Raw genomic sequence first — 13,630 nt, 5'->3', positions numbered from 1 at the left:
GTGGGGATAAACATCCTGTCAAGACATACTCCCCTACATGTACTGGGAATTTTCTCCTGAGCTTCTTGCAGATATAGGTTAGGATCTGTCACTGTAAACAACAGACGTGACAGGAACATTTTTACTTTTGGAAGACTTCTGTTAATTCACCCATTGGGTTTAAAAACCCAGAGTCTGTTAAAATGTTACCGCTTTTAAACCTATTTTTTGATGGCTTTTCAGATTTTCTTGCTTTTTTAAAAGATTTTCTTCCTAAGGCAAACAGTAGAGGCACCTTTATTTCAGGAATACTTTTTGTAAGGGTCTGACAAGGTTCAGTCTGTCACCAACACACTGAAAAGAAAGAGGGTTTTGAAGAAAAGTATTCTTACGTGTCCTTTTTTATCTTCAGTCAGGAAGGTTTTAGCTCACGTGGCAGTATTAATGTTTTCACTGATGTAGTCTAACAAGTTTGCTAGTCTGACCAATAAACTAAACAGGCTCAAACCTAGTGTCTGGCAGCAAGGCCAGCTGGCGTGAAATGGTCTGTATCCATACAATTAAACTCTGTTAGCCTCCAAAAGAGAGTGGTGGCTGGCAAAATAATTACTGGGAATGGTCTCTTGCATGTGCTCATTCCTCAACCTTGCACAGCAAGTTGTTTGGGAGAGTAATATTTGTTTCATTTAAAAGCCTGCCAGGGCTCTTCTATCAATAGATGATCAAGCTAGAGGACTCAGATCTGAGCTCTTGCTTTAGTTAATTTGCTAGTACAGACACAGCCACGGTACTGCAAAGACAGAACATAATATTACTTTTAAAGATAACTTACAAAATAATGAGTTTTGCAAAACAATAATTTCAGTCAGTAAAAACCAGAGGTTGCTGATGGAATTGGGAGGAAGTAAACTGTTGTGTTGGTTTTAGCTGGAAAAGTTGTGTATGTATGTTTCAACACTTATATCTTTTAATAACAAACTTTAAATTCTTCCTCCGAGAGTGCTGAGTGTTGAATGTTTTACCTGAAATAATGGGCTGTTAGTATGTAGCAGGTATTTTTAGCTAAGCACTATGAAAACTTGCAAATTCTACCCGTAATTATTTTTAAAGAATCCATATTTGGATCCCATTTTGTGGTGTCTTGATTATTTCATAAAGTTCCATTCATTTTTAAAAAATATCTATTTGAAAAATGTTATAAAATCAGCACTGTGTAACATATTCTTCCCGAAACAGAGCTGGGTGGCTTTCAACTTAAGTCAACTGTATAGTTGTTTCCAAAATATGAATTTATTCCCAAAGTTTGAATTTCAGAGAAGATGTTACCCTTCAAAGAAATGAGTTATCAGACTACGCTTTTTGTGGCTTTTTTTTTTTTTTTTTTAATATCCAGAATATCATTCATCAAAAAACTGTTGAAGCCGTGACTGAGCTGTTAAAGGGAATGCATCTTCCTATCCTTTATGGAAAACATTTTGTGTCGAAGAGGTCAGTTTAAATTCCTCCAAGTGTTGCTAATGAAGCAAAACTGCTAACGATTGCACTATCTTTTTTTCTTTCAACTTCAAGAATCAGGACAGAATACAGATAAGTCAAAATGATGCCGCAGTGTGTCTGACACAATTCAGTCTGTGGTGGCAAGGATAGTTTGTCTTTACTTTCATAGAGGTGACGAATTACCTTGACACTTCTGATGTGGAGAGGAGAGATTTCTTGGTTAGCATTTCTTTGAGGAAGATTCACACTTAGCCTGACAGAAGGTACCACCAGCCCTGAGTACCACTTCCATTCAAAATCTTTCCATCTTGCTGGAGTGTCCAAGTACTTTAGAGGAAGACTCAAATCCCTTTGTAAACAAAAAGAGGCATTTTCTTATTTTTTGCTTTCCAGTGATAGCTTAGTTTTGGTTTCCCCAGCTCATTTAGAGACAAAACGTTTCCTTCCATAAAACCATGGCCTTGAATTCCAGTCATTTCTCCAGATAAGCTAAATATTAAAATCAAAATTGTTCAGCAGTTGGTGCCCATTGGGTTGGATTTGTGTGAGATCCTCATCCCAGCTGAGTCCTAGTTAGTGACAAGCTTTCTGAGCCTGGAGGCACCTTTTCCTACATATTCCTTTGCACAATGGTGATCGTGAATCTTGATCGCTAAGTCTAGGTATACATTATATATGAGAAGATGAAATAATCACTGTAAAGATCAGAGTTATTTTATTTTACAGGGGGTTTTGGATATCTTTAGGGGTATAAAAGTTTTAATGCTTTTTTTCCTAGAGTCCAGTCTTTGGTTTGTTAGATATGAATTTACTTTTGTTTCTTTGGATTGAAAACCAGCAAAGGACTTCTTGCTTTCAAATATGAAGACACAATTTTTTTTCTTTTCTTTTCTGAGAGAAAGAATTTGTAGCTTTATTCTCTTTAAAATCCTTAAAAAATGTGATCAAAATTTTGTAAGGCAACAAAATCAAAGGATGTATACAGCTTTCATGCATCAGATATATATCTACCTGTGAACTAAAACTAAAGATTAATTTCACCTCTTGCCTAGAAATGTTTACAGATACTACAAATCTTAATTAATACTTTTTCCTTTTGGAAAAAAGCATTTATAAATCTCCAATCCATTTCCTTTTGAAATCCTATACAAAGTACTTGGCAAGAGCCCATATGGTGACCTGGAATCTAAATTCCTGAAAGTTTTAAAGCCTATTTCTGTAACTGGATGCAAAAAGCTAAAGTAATGGAAACCGTAACTTGTACTGCCCATGAATTATTAGCATTGTAAATGATGCTATTTGATACTGTGTTGCACAGCAATCTACAGTGAATTATTGTGTGTTATTTTGTTTTCCCTGCCACCCTGTGACCATTTGCCTGGGGATTTCAGACCTCGTCTTACAGCTCTGCTGTAAATATTTGACCTCTCATTCTCTCATTTGTCTGTTTTCTCCCGCTGAGTCTTTTCCTCTTCTCATAAAAGTCAGCGTGGGAGACATCAGGACACTGAGCGATAGCCTGACATGGCAGCTACCCAAGTTGTGCTGTGCAGCGCTGCCCCTCTGCAGGTCGCATCCTGACAGAGGATGCTGGCAGTGTTGCAGCCTCTGGGGAGAGGGGGATTTCCTCAGTGTAACTAGAAAGGACAAGGGTCCTTTTGCAGCCAGCTCTTACCAGGGAGGAACTAGTAAACAAGGCAAATGCCATAGCACCTTGCCTGGCTGGCATTAAAGGTTCACTATAAAATCTGCTCACGACACTAGCTTTCAAAATCTGTTCTCCCCAGATGAAAAAATTACACCACTTCCAGCCTTTGAGGAATATTAAAAATCTTTCATTTCCCCCATGCATTCACCTCTGTTGCATTGCAGGATGTTTTGACCTTTAACAATAAGATTATGAAAACAATAGGCCAATAGCCTAGAGGACTTCTGCAATCCATATGCATATTCATTGTGCTTTGGTTAATGAAAACAGTTGGAAAAAGAATGAAGGTGAAGGTTCAGATAGCTTGTTACCAGCTTGAGACGTTAGATCAATTTCAGGGAAAATATAATATGCAGTAAATGACTCAAAGAAGGATACAGAACTATACAGCTATTTGCAAGGGCATTTTCATTATTACAGCATATAGGTTAGGTCACAGATCTGGTAGCTATAACAAATAAAAATTCATAGTACACATAGGGAAAAGAACACCACAAAACAAAGCAAAAAACCCGCCTTCCAGAAACAAACAAAAAATAAATCTTTCTTTAGATATCATTTGTTGTTTAATAGCATAATTTTAGCTGAACTAGTCTGTAAATGGTCAAGACTGATTTAGCCCTACAATGGTTCTCTCTGACCCTTGTGCTGTCTGCATAGGGGAAGACACACATGATAGCTGCTGGTGAGGGCTCCACACTTACAAACCCTTAGAGAACAACCTGTGACAGATAGTGCCCTAATTTAGCTAAACTGTTCGTGTGGCCAAGGTTTTACAGTTCTGTTCCAGAGCTGGATTCTGGCATATTTTGCTTATATAATGTTCTCACTGCCTCCTTCCAGACTACTTTATATTCCCAAGACCAGAGAAATTCTCTTATTTTTCCCATTACAGTGACTCCCTGGCTTGCCTTAAAATTAATGGGCCCTCTGCTTTTACAATGCTTTCTTTGCTTCCCTCAGTAAATGACTAGAGATCTATATTTCTTTATGTTTCTGTAAGCTGACTCTCTTCAGTAGACTTGTTTCCCACAGCCAACACACAGGCTTGGAGCACATGATAAAACTGGTTGTCCTGACTGGTCCGTTGGATGCCTAGTCTGTTATAAATTATTATAAATTCACCTGGGCTAGCCACCAGTGAAGGCTCCTGGAAGAAGCCATTTGCTTTTAGTTTTCGTCAGGGAGTTATTCTTTACTGCTGCCGCATGGAAGCCACTTCTGTCATGCCCTGGATGAGAAGGGGAATATCAGCAGCTAAGCCATTTATCTAAGTGAAGTGAACCTCACTTCCACTTACCTGAGTAGACCAGGTGAATGTTGATGTTGGATGTACTGTATTTTATTGTAACTCCGTCAAAGTGAGCTCTTAGACACACTAATACATTTACCGTGATACTAGTGTTTTCATGATCTCCAAAGCCTTTCTAAGACTATTTTACACAGGTTTTTATGGGAAACCTAGCTGTTAAATTGGCTGCAAGCAGACATATGCTTTCTTCCCCAAGTATAACAGAAACACTGAAAGCTGGAAATAGAAAGTTATCCTGAATGTTCTATTACAGCATTCAGCAGAAACTTGCTTACAGCTCATGCCAAGATCTCCATACAAGTAATGCTTCAGAAAAATTGATTAAATGAGTAGTTATTACATTATGATCATGTAACAAAAATGTTGTTAAATATTTCTGCTAAACGCAAAGTTGCCTTGCATAATAAAGAGAAGTGCACGTACAGACCAATTCATTTTTATGAAGCTAGGGGAAATCATTAAGATTAGAACTATGGAAGATTAGAAATCCGTGGCAAATCCTGGATCTAAATGAAATGCATTTTAATATATAGCTCTTAGTGCTTTATGAATGTGGCAACAGAAATTTACATTGTGAAGAAGTTTATAAGCAAATTATATGTTTCTACATTTATCTTTATCCATACTGCAAGTTTCAGTTCATTATTGAATGGGAATCTACAATAAAGATCATGAGGCTTAATTAATCTACTTTACTGGTTATAAGCTATAAGCTGTCAAACAAGATAACAAGTAAAAGGAATTCTGTCAGTTAGTTGCATTTTTTTACAACATATTTGATAAGTTCTAGTAAATGCAAAAAAAAAAAAAAAATAATGCTTTTCTCATACAAAATGCATTTTCCAGTGTTTTGAACTCACTTAGAAGTCATTAGCTTCAGGCAACAGACAAAAGTTGCTGAGTAGGCTTGGAAAGCAGATAGTCATTATCTATCTGGGCTTCACTCTACTATTACATTACAGTCAGCATGAAAAATAAAAAAAACATGAGGAAAAGACATTTGACCACAAGACCTGAATATTCATCGTTTTAACGCCAGCTGAGGAAATTCTGGGGGTCAGTAATCTGGAGGCACTTTTGGAGTTGCATCTCATCTTATTTCCTCCATCAGTATAGGATTTTTCATGTAGTTGTTTCTAAATTCATGGCTGATTACATCTCAGTTAGCCAGAAGAGATGCTTAAGTGGACATGCAGATATATACACAAATACTTTTAAATTCTTTTAATCTTAAATTCTTTTACTCCAGGACTGAACAGCAACCAGAGATCAGGAAAGTTAGAAAAATAAGTATCTTCAGTTGCAGAAAACTAAAGATTTCACAGCCATGCTTCAAATTTCACACAAAAGAGAAGCAAATTCCATATTTTGGGAGGATAATGTTGCTGGAAGCAGCATTCAGTGATAAAATGTGATAATGCCTTTTGGGGCACAGCCACAGTTCAACCAGGGAGAAGAAAAACAGCCAACATCTTCACTAAGCAGCTGTGGCTAAAGTGGAAAACATTAATAATGGACTTAATTTATGAACATATGGGTTACTGCATGAAGTTAGTCACAAGTTACCAGTATTCTTACTCAAAATTCCAGCAGTTTGCATGCAGTTTTTAACCTTCCCCGCGAAAAAGTTTCTCCTGGACGATCTGAAGGGGTCAAACTAAAACTACAAATTAAGAAACAACAGCCTTTGAAGGTTTATAAGAGTCTTCAGAAAAACTCTCTATATAGAGTGTCCTCTGTCCTAGCGTTAGGACAAAAGTGGAGTTTAGCCATCACGGTGGCTGCAGCAGGGCTGAACACGACACAGCCCGATCTGTGCCTGCACTCGCAGCTCAAACAGACCATTCTGGATGGACTGGAGGAGCAGGTCCATAACTTTGAGCCACAGCCCACAGTCTGAGTTGGACCAGCCTGCTAGCTTATGTTAAAGATCTTAAGGGTTTCTCTTATTTATATGGTGTACAATTATCCTACAGACTCAAAGATCACCTGGAGATCATTTGAGTTCATAACCCGGGTTCTTTCAGTACATGTTACAGCTGGGAAAAGTGACATCAATTTTTTCCCAGCAGGTTATTCCAAATCTGTTACATAAAGCTGATACTTCCATGGCCAAGTGTGTGAAGTGACATGTTGCTTTAAACTAGCAGAGCTGCAAAAGTGAACTGGAACACAGGTAAGAACTACAATGAACTGATTTTTCACTTTGGCCTTTGAGGTGCTGACTATAACAGGTGGAAAAAAAGCTAGCCATCCTCAAACAAGTTTCATGTGTGAAACACAGCTTGTTCAGCCTGCTGGTTGGCAGTCCACCCACTAAAATTACTTAATGTCAGTAGAAACTAAAAAGCATAAAGCGATGCAGAGCACAGAGTTTGCTGCAGTGTGTCACTTAGTGAGCAAAGCTGCCCTCCTAAGACTGGTGGCCACAGCTCCAGGCATCCAGTGGAGTGCCTCTCACAGTTATCTCTCAAGGTGAAATAGGCACAGATTTCCTGCAGAATGAGCAGCCTATTCAGACTCCAGACTTACTGCACCATGTGTGCTTCATTAATTATTATTATTCATGTTTTAATTGTTATTATTTTACAGTGCCCAAGAGGAATGTAGGGGTTTTGTCATCTGTTAAAGACACAATTAGAAGAACTAGGCTCAAAGGAGCAGCAGAGGCAGATGGTATATTGGCAGTTAAATTTGTAAAACTCTTCTTTCAAGTCTTGCCAGCAAGCAAAACAGCTTTTTTTGCCTTCCCCCACCCCCCCACCCCCCCCCACCCCCCTTTTCTTTTGCTTTCAGGCAAACAGTGTATTTCAAGATGAGTTGATGCTGTAGTTGGGAGGGTGGATAGGGACACAATTGGGTCTCTCAAGAGTTTTGACATTCACAAAAAAATGCAAGAAACTAAAATTATTTTGACTGAGTCACAAATCATTTATTCATATGTTCTTGCCACAGAGAAACCTCCACTAGTTTTTAAACCAAATAATATGTGCCATGTGTTCAGCTTTTCTCTTCTGTCTGTCACATTTCTAGTTAACCTTGTTAACTGGGATAGTGGAAAAACACTGGGGTAATGTAACACAGACAGTGACCTGCCAGATGACCTATGCAGATCAGATGAATAATATCAATTTCAGGGTTGACTAGGGGTGTGGATAGGACCACTACTGCTAATAAAAGCTAGGATTTGTTTTACAATCACAGCCTTCGCAGCAAAGCAGTAGCCTTCTGAGGTACTGTGAGCTGATCTGAACTGCAGGTGAGAGTGCAAGTGCTCACACACCATAAAGAAAAAAAAAAGTTTACTGAAAGGGCAAATAGTAAGGCTGTCAGAGAGTTAGGATTACTTGTTTAAATGGCATTTTGGGTCAGGAAGCAGCTGGTCTTAAATAAGCAAATACTGCTTAGAAATGAGTATTGTGCTCTGTAAATATGGTGATAGACAGGAGCTAAAGGATTTAAAGACCCAGAAGATATTGTGGAGTTTTCCAGTTTTCTGCTGGTAAGATGTGTAACCTGTGAACACATATTATATGTTCACAAATATTATATGAATAAAAATTATCCCAAAAATGTATTTTTGATATAGGATAGCTTGAATTTAAGTTCCCAGCAGCAGGCCAGATTCTGCCAGTTCATGTGCTCAGTTTCGCAACACCCATGTTTCCCACGTGGAGTATTTAAAGGCTTTGCTAAGCTGCATACTGAAGTGCTTTTATTCAAGGACACATTATTTAGAAATGCTTCTGTGGTCTCCTCCTCTCTCTAGCACCTATAAAGAGCAAATAATTTATCCTGCACACTTTTACTGAAGCGTTGCATGAATGGGTGAAAGTGCAGCCTCCCTCGCTCTCCTGCTGCCTGCACACTGTGGAGCAGGGCCAGGCACACACATGAGAATCTTTTCTTACGAGCCTCCAGTGAGTTCACTAGACCTGGTGGTAACACGTGTCTCAGATATTTTGAGAGAAGGGAAAAAAAAGAATAAGAAAAAAAGGAAAGATTTATGAGTTCTGCCATAATTTCCCGCCAGTTTATAGAACAACTGAAAGCTTTCAAATATTCCATAATATGAAAAGCAATGGCTTGTTTCAGAAAAGTAAATCAGTTGTGTCTTTCCCAACCAACTTATTGTTCCAGGCAATGGGAGGGATATGTGCTCTACCAGAGAGAAGAAATTGTTGCTAGTGAAGTGATTCATTTGTAAGTCCCCCCAAAAGAAACCCCAACATTATGAGTACATTACTCAGCTTGCTTTCTTCAAGAGTCAAAACCATAATTAGCTGTGCAGGGAAATAACTAATTTATGTGAATTTATGTAGAAATATGACTAGGAGCCTGGGTCATTACAACCTGTAGTCCCTTTGATAAATTCATCATTGTTAGCTGAAAACTGGTACATTCTGTCCATATTATTTCTGTGCAAAAGCACCCTCTGCATTTGCCTCCCTGTTGTATCCATGTTAGTTTTGCTTAAATGGTTCATTTTCTTCCTCATTGTCCTGCTGTTTATAACTCTGCCAAGTTGTTCTCAGTCCTCTTTGCTGAAGGACCTTTTTTTTTTTTAATGTCTTAAGTATAATTAAAGGAATTATTTAGGCAGTGTGTTAATAGTGCATGACAAAGTAAAAAAAAACCCACAAAACAACAACAAAAGCAACAACAAAAAAACAAACCAAAAAAACAAACCCAAAACAAAACAAAAAACCAAACCCAAGTTCTATCAGAATTAGTGGGCACAGTTTGATTCTGGCTTGTGTCAGGCACACAGCTCCAGGAGAGCTCCCTCCCTGACTGGATGCTCTCCAGACAGTTGTGTTAGCATTATGTTTTATGAAATCTCATATGCTGTAAAACTCTGAAGCCTGAGCATAGTGCTAGCACTGCTTCTAGCTCTGGACTCTGAAGCATGTCATACCCAAGTGCACCACTCACACCTGACGCCCTTCTGTGAAGTCAGGACCCTATAGCTCAGTACCTAGGCACAGAAATCAGAGTGGGCTACCCTGCTGTGGAAAGGAAAAGCATGCATTGCATCATCAAAAGTCACATCCATACACTGTAATTTCATAATATGTCAATTTAATAGCATGGTATCAGCTGGAGACCACAAATGGTGCAGAGAAAGATTTCCCAAATTACCACAGCTTGTAGGGAAACATTTGACAGCTTGATTATAATACATTATTATAGGCTAGAGCAAGCTTCGAGATTTAGAACCCCATCCTAAATATTAAAAAACCAAAACAAACAAACTTAGATTTTTGGCAAACTTAATTTAAAGACTGAGATCTGTCACACAGAGATGAATTTTCCCAATGAATAGAACCAAAGCATGAATGTAATAACAACTGTCATTTATCCCAGTTCCGTACCAGCTACTTTCCCTCTGCTGCCATTAAAGAAGAGAACACTGAATAGCTAAATATATTTGCAGCCTTAGAAGGATCAATAAAGATCTACAAATCCTCCATGGGCCTGAAGCTTTTGTTCAGAGGTGCTGTAGACAAGAGCTTCCCTTATTGTACAGAAAAGGGAAAATTTTGAATTTAAATTGTATGAATTTTTCATGTTTTTATTTCATACAATACATATGTAATTTTCATAATAAAACAAATAATAATTTCATATTCAAATACATTTTTTCATAATAAAAGCAAATGCAAAGGTCCAGGGGGGATAATCTGGTTACATCACTATACAAGATCAGTGAGGAAAGGTGTGCCTCCCCCCTGGGTTCTGATCACCATCCCATTGGAAGGAAACCTAAAGCAGGTGTTGCTGGGGAAGACTGTGGCAGCCACTGGAGCAGAGGGAGGCAGAGAAGACATCCAGCCTTGGCCCCGAGGCATGGCTCCTCCACACAACAGACATTTACTTCCTGTGCACTTGGGTAGAGTTTGTGGAGATCTTCATCCTTACCAGTGTTTACCAGGCAGACTTCCAATGGCTGCATCTATACTGAGAAACAAACCAGCGGCAGGAAAAGATCCCTAGCTCAGAAGCCAAGAGGTACAGACAAGCTTGCGTGCACTTTGCTGACAGCTAGATGCTTCTGTGCTTGCAATAGATTCTGAGTTTCCTTCTGGGATTTCCCTCTGGTCAGACTATTTGTTGGGGGGGTGTGGGGTGGTTGGTGGGTGTTTTTGTTTTGTTTTTTTTGTTTGTTTGTTTGTTTGTTTGGTTTGGGTTTTTTTAGCTCAAAGTTTCTGATGTGATGTAAGAATACGTAACAGAGATGTTCCTATCGCATGAAATTGTGGGGTAGTATTGCATGAGGACCTGTGTGGTGTAAGTGCATCTAGGGGCAAACTCTGCTGGTTTATACAGAGTTAAACTCTGCATCTGTCTCTTGTTTCTTCCATACTGGCTTTTGGGATCAATCTCCAGAATGAACTATTGCCAAACCATAAACTGGAATTGTCTTTGGGAGGGCTAAAACAGAGAAGCCCAAAGCAGCAAGGGAGCTAAGAACTGGCAGGGTGGATGATCACAGCTCCTGTGTCCAGGCTCGCTGCCATGCACAATAGCCATGTCCATTGTACTCGTTAGCGTGTGTGACAAACACACAGAAACATAAAATCAGGCAAGGATTTTGAGTTTCATGGTTGATACTAAAATACATGACTTCAGACTAAAATCAGAACTTCTTTAGAGATGACCTTCTTGTTAAAGCTTTGCCTATGTACAAAAAGTGATTGTTTTTTAGGGCTCAGTGGCTGAGGCTCCTCTCATCTAATTTTAGATGTACGTATTTAACCTATCCTTCTAGATTTTACATATATTCAATGAGGAAAAATAGTCACTTCAGGAGCACCATTCATTTCTAAGTGAGACCTATTGGAGGCATACTGCATTTTGCCACAAAGGATGGAGTCAAATATTTGTTTATAATGGATCTTTTACAGTCTTCTCTTTCCTGAATTCTATGAAACAAAAGGTTTTTATGGTATAACATCATTAAAATATTATAGTTTAAATTAGTGTTAATGTAAAACTAAAAAATGTTTTCAGTCTTTTTTGTGATTTTAAGTATTTCCCCAGACGTATTTCTGATAATATTGCTGATCTATACAGAATATTTAAATGCAAAGCACACAGTAATCTTTTGCAAGAAGTGCTACACACACAAAGATAAAAAAAAACCTCCCAAACTTCTGAAAAAAACCCCAACCTGAATTAAAAATTGATGCTTTTTTTCAATAAAATATAAGTCAGTCATTACAAAGGCAGAGGCTTATATCATCTTTGCAGCTGGTTCAAAGGATCATGACCTTTTTTAGCACTTTCATGTAAGAAACTTAAGCTTTTAAGCCTCAGGTGCCTCAAAGGTACTCATCATGGAAAAGGACTCTGGAGGAGGAAAGGGAGACCTTACTGGTGCCCCCTCTGGAGGGGACTGTCTGGTTTGACACCTGAGGGTCCATATGTGAGAGAGGGGTTGGGAATATCTTGATTAGCCCTTGAAACATACGAGACACCACAGAATCCAGATGAGAGGTACAAACCTACATGACACCGGAATGCCATAATTCTGATGAGGTTTATCAAGGCCAGGGATTTACAGGAAGGAGGTAATAAAAGAAGAACCAAATAAAAAAAAAATCAGAAGACCTGATTAATAGTAAACAAACACTTAACTACTATGAGTTCTGCAGCCAAGTGCTCCAGTAAATGCTTGACTTCTATAAGACTAGGGAGATGAGTTCACGGATGTGAGGTGCATTACCAGTGTTGCTTTAGTACCAATGTTAAGTTACCACAGTCTTTATTCTCCCTCATTTGCAACAGAAATGGGAATATAACAATTACTGGTCACCTAGCTGTGCTGCTTATGCACCCTTTTTCAGTCAAAATGTGTTGAGTTATTCAGGACTTACTTTTTAAACTGCCTAAATTAAACTAGCTCATTTTCCCCAGCCCTGGGGATCCCTAACATTCTTTACTCAAAATAAGGTTAGACATTTTAAATAGCTTCTTCAAACATTCCAACTCATTTCACTTGAACTGTGCAAAGGAGTATTATCAGCAAAATGGCAAGAAAGTGTGTCCAGCAGCTGAGGAACAGCTGGCAAGTGGTGACCCTCTCAATGGAAGCAGCTGTTTGCAGAACACACCTGTTGGCGCCCCTGTTTCACTTACCCTTAAATCCTAGGAAAGTGATATGGAGATGTGTACACTGAAATGTTCAGTACCTCAGAACTAGGCAACAAACTAATCATCTCTTTTGGGCACCTTAAGAGGTGAAACTTGTAGGAGGCAATGGTAATAGAAACAGATGGTGTGAATTAATTAATTGAGGTGTGAATTAATAAACTAGGTGTATGCCTGTCTTTCAGGTGCTATGCACTAATCATTCAATTTAGATGAAGTAGCTAACTTATAGAGTACTGAATCAGGGAAGAAAAATCTCACCCTTCAGATGTATTAATTCTGTTATTTGTATCTGTAGATGGAAATACCCATAGATACGTAATTATGGAATATATTTTCTCTGAACTTTGACTTTCAAGAAGTTCCAAAGATATCAGAAAGGAAGGCTTTGTTTATGTCATCTCTCAGACACTCCAGCAAGAATTAAGGAGGTATCGGAGTTAAAGGTAATCTTTCACTGTTCTTGGACCTGGGTGGATAATGAACTCATAATTTCTTGGAGTCTTTGAAAGTGGAATCTTTGTTCCAGAGTCTTTTAAATTATCAGATCACATTTTTTTGTTCTTTCATCTCTGTATCCTGCAATGCCATTTAAAAATATAAATGAAGAATTGTAGAGTAAGTCATTCCTGTATCAATGTCTGTATTTCAACATGTGTATATACATTCCCTGTGGTTGGATCATATATTATAATTTTTAGAATAAAATAACAAAAAAGGTTTATATATTAAGTGTTGAAAAAAAAATTGTTAATGATTGTATATTCACCATTGTGCCTCGTAGCAAAATAACCAAAATAATTGTTTCAAGCAACAACAAAAAAAGACGTGAGTCAATAAGTGAGTTTGTAGTCATTTATGAATTTTCAAAGTACTTATGAAACAAAGATGTAACTTACCTGAATTTTAGAAGTAAAATTAAAATGAAGGATTTTTAGAAAATATTTTTGTAATGTTGCAACAAAAAGATTAATTCAAAC

The 13,630-nt window shown here is 38.1% G+C and overlaps 1 long non-coding RNA gene across 1 annotated transcript in view; it reads right to left on the bottom strand.

Annotated features, from left to right (window-relative positions):
• Positions 1-1,335: 1,335 nt before the first annotated feature.
• The window catches only part of LOC308059781, an 81,336-nt gene continuing 69,041 nt past the window's right edge, over positions 1,336-13,630 (bottom strand). Inside the window, exon 2 of the long non-coding RNA XR_013926399.1 lies at positions 1,336-13,630. This exon is cut by the window's right edge and continues 39,229 nt beyond it. This is a non-coding gene — a long non-coding RNA (uncharacterized lncRNA).

The sequence above is a fragment of the Falco punctatus genome (genome assembly GCF_963210335.1).
Source record: "Falco punctatus genome assembly, chromosome: 2".
Lineage (NCBI taxonomy): Eukaryota > Metazoa > Chordata > Aves > Falconiformes > Falconidae > Falco > Falco punctatus.
The sequence above is the reverse complement of the archived record's forward strand: the minus strand, read 5'-3'. Positions and strand labels throughout refer to the sequence as shown.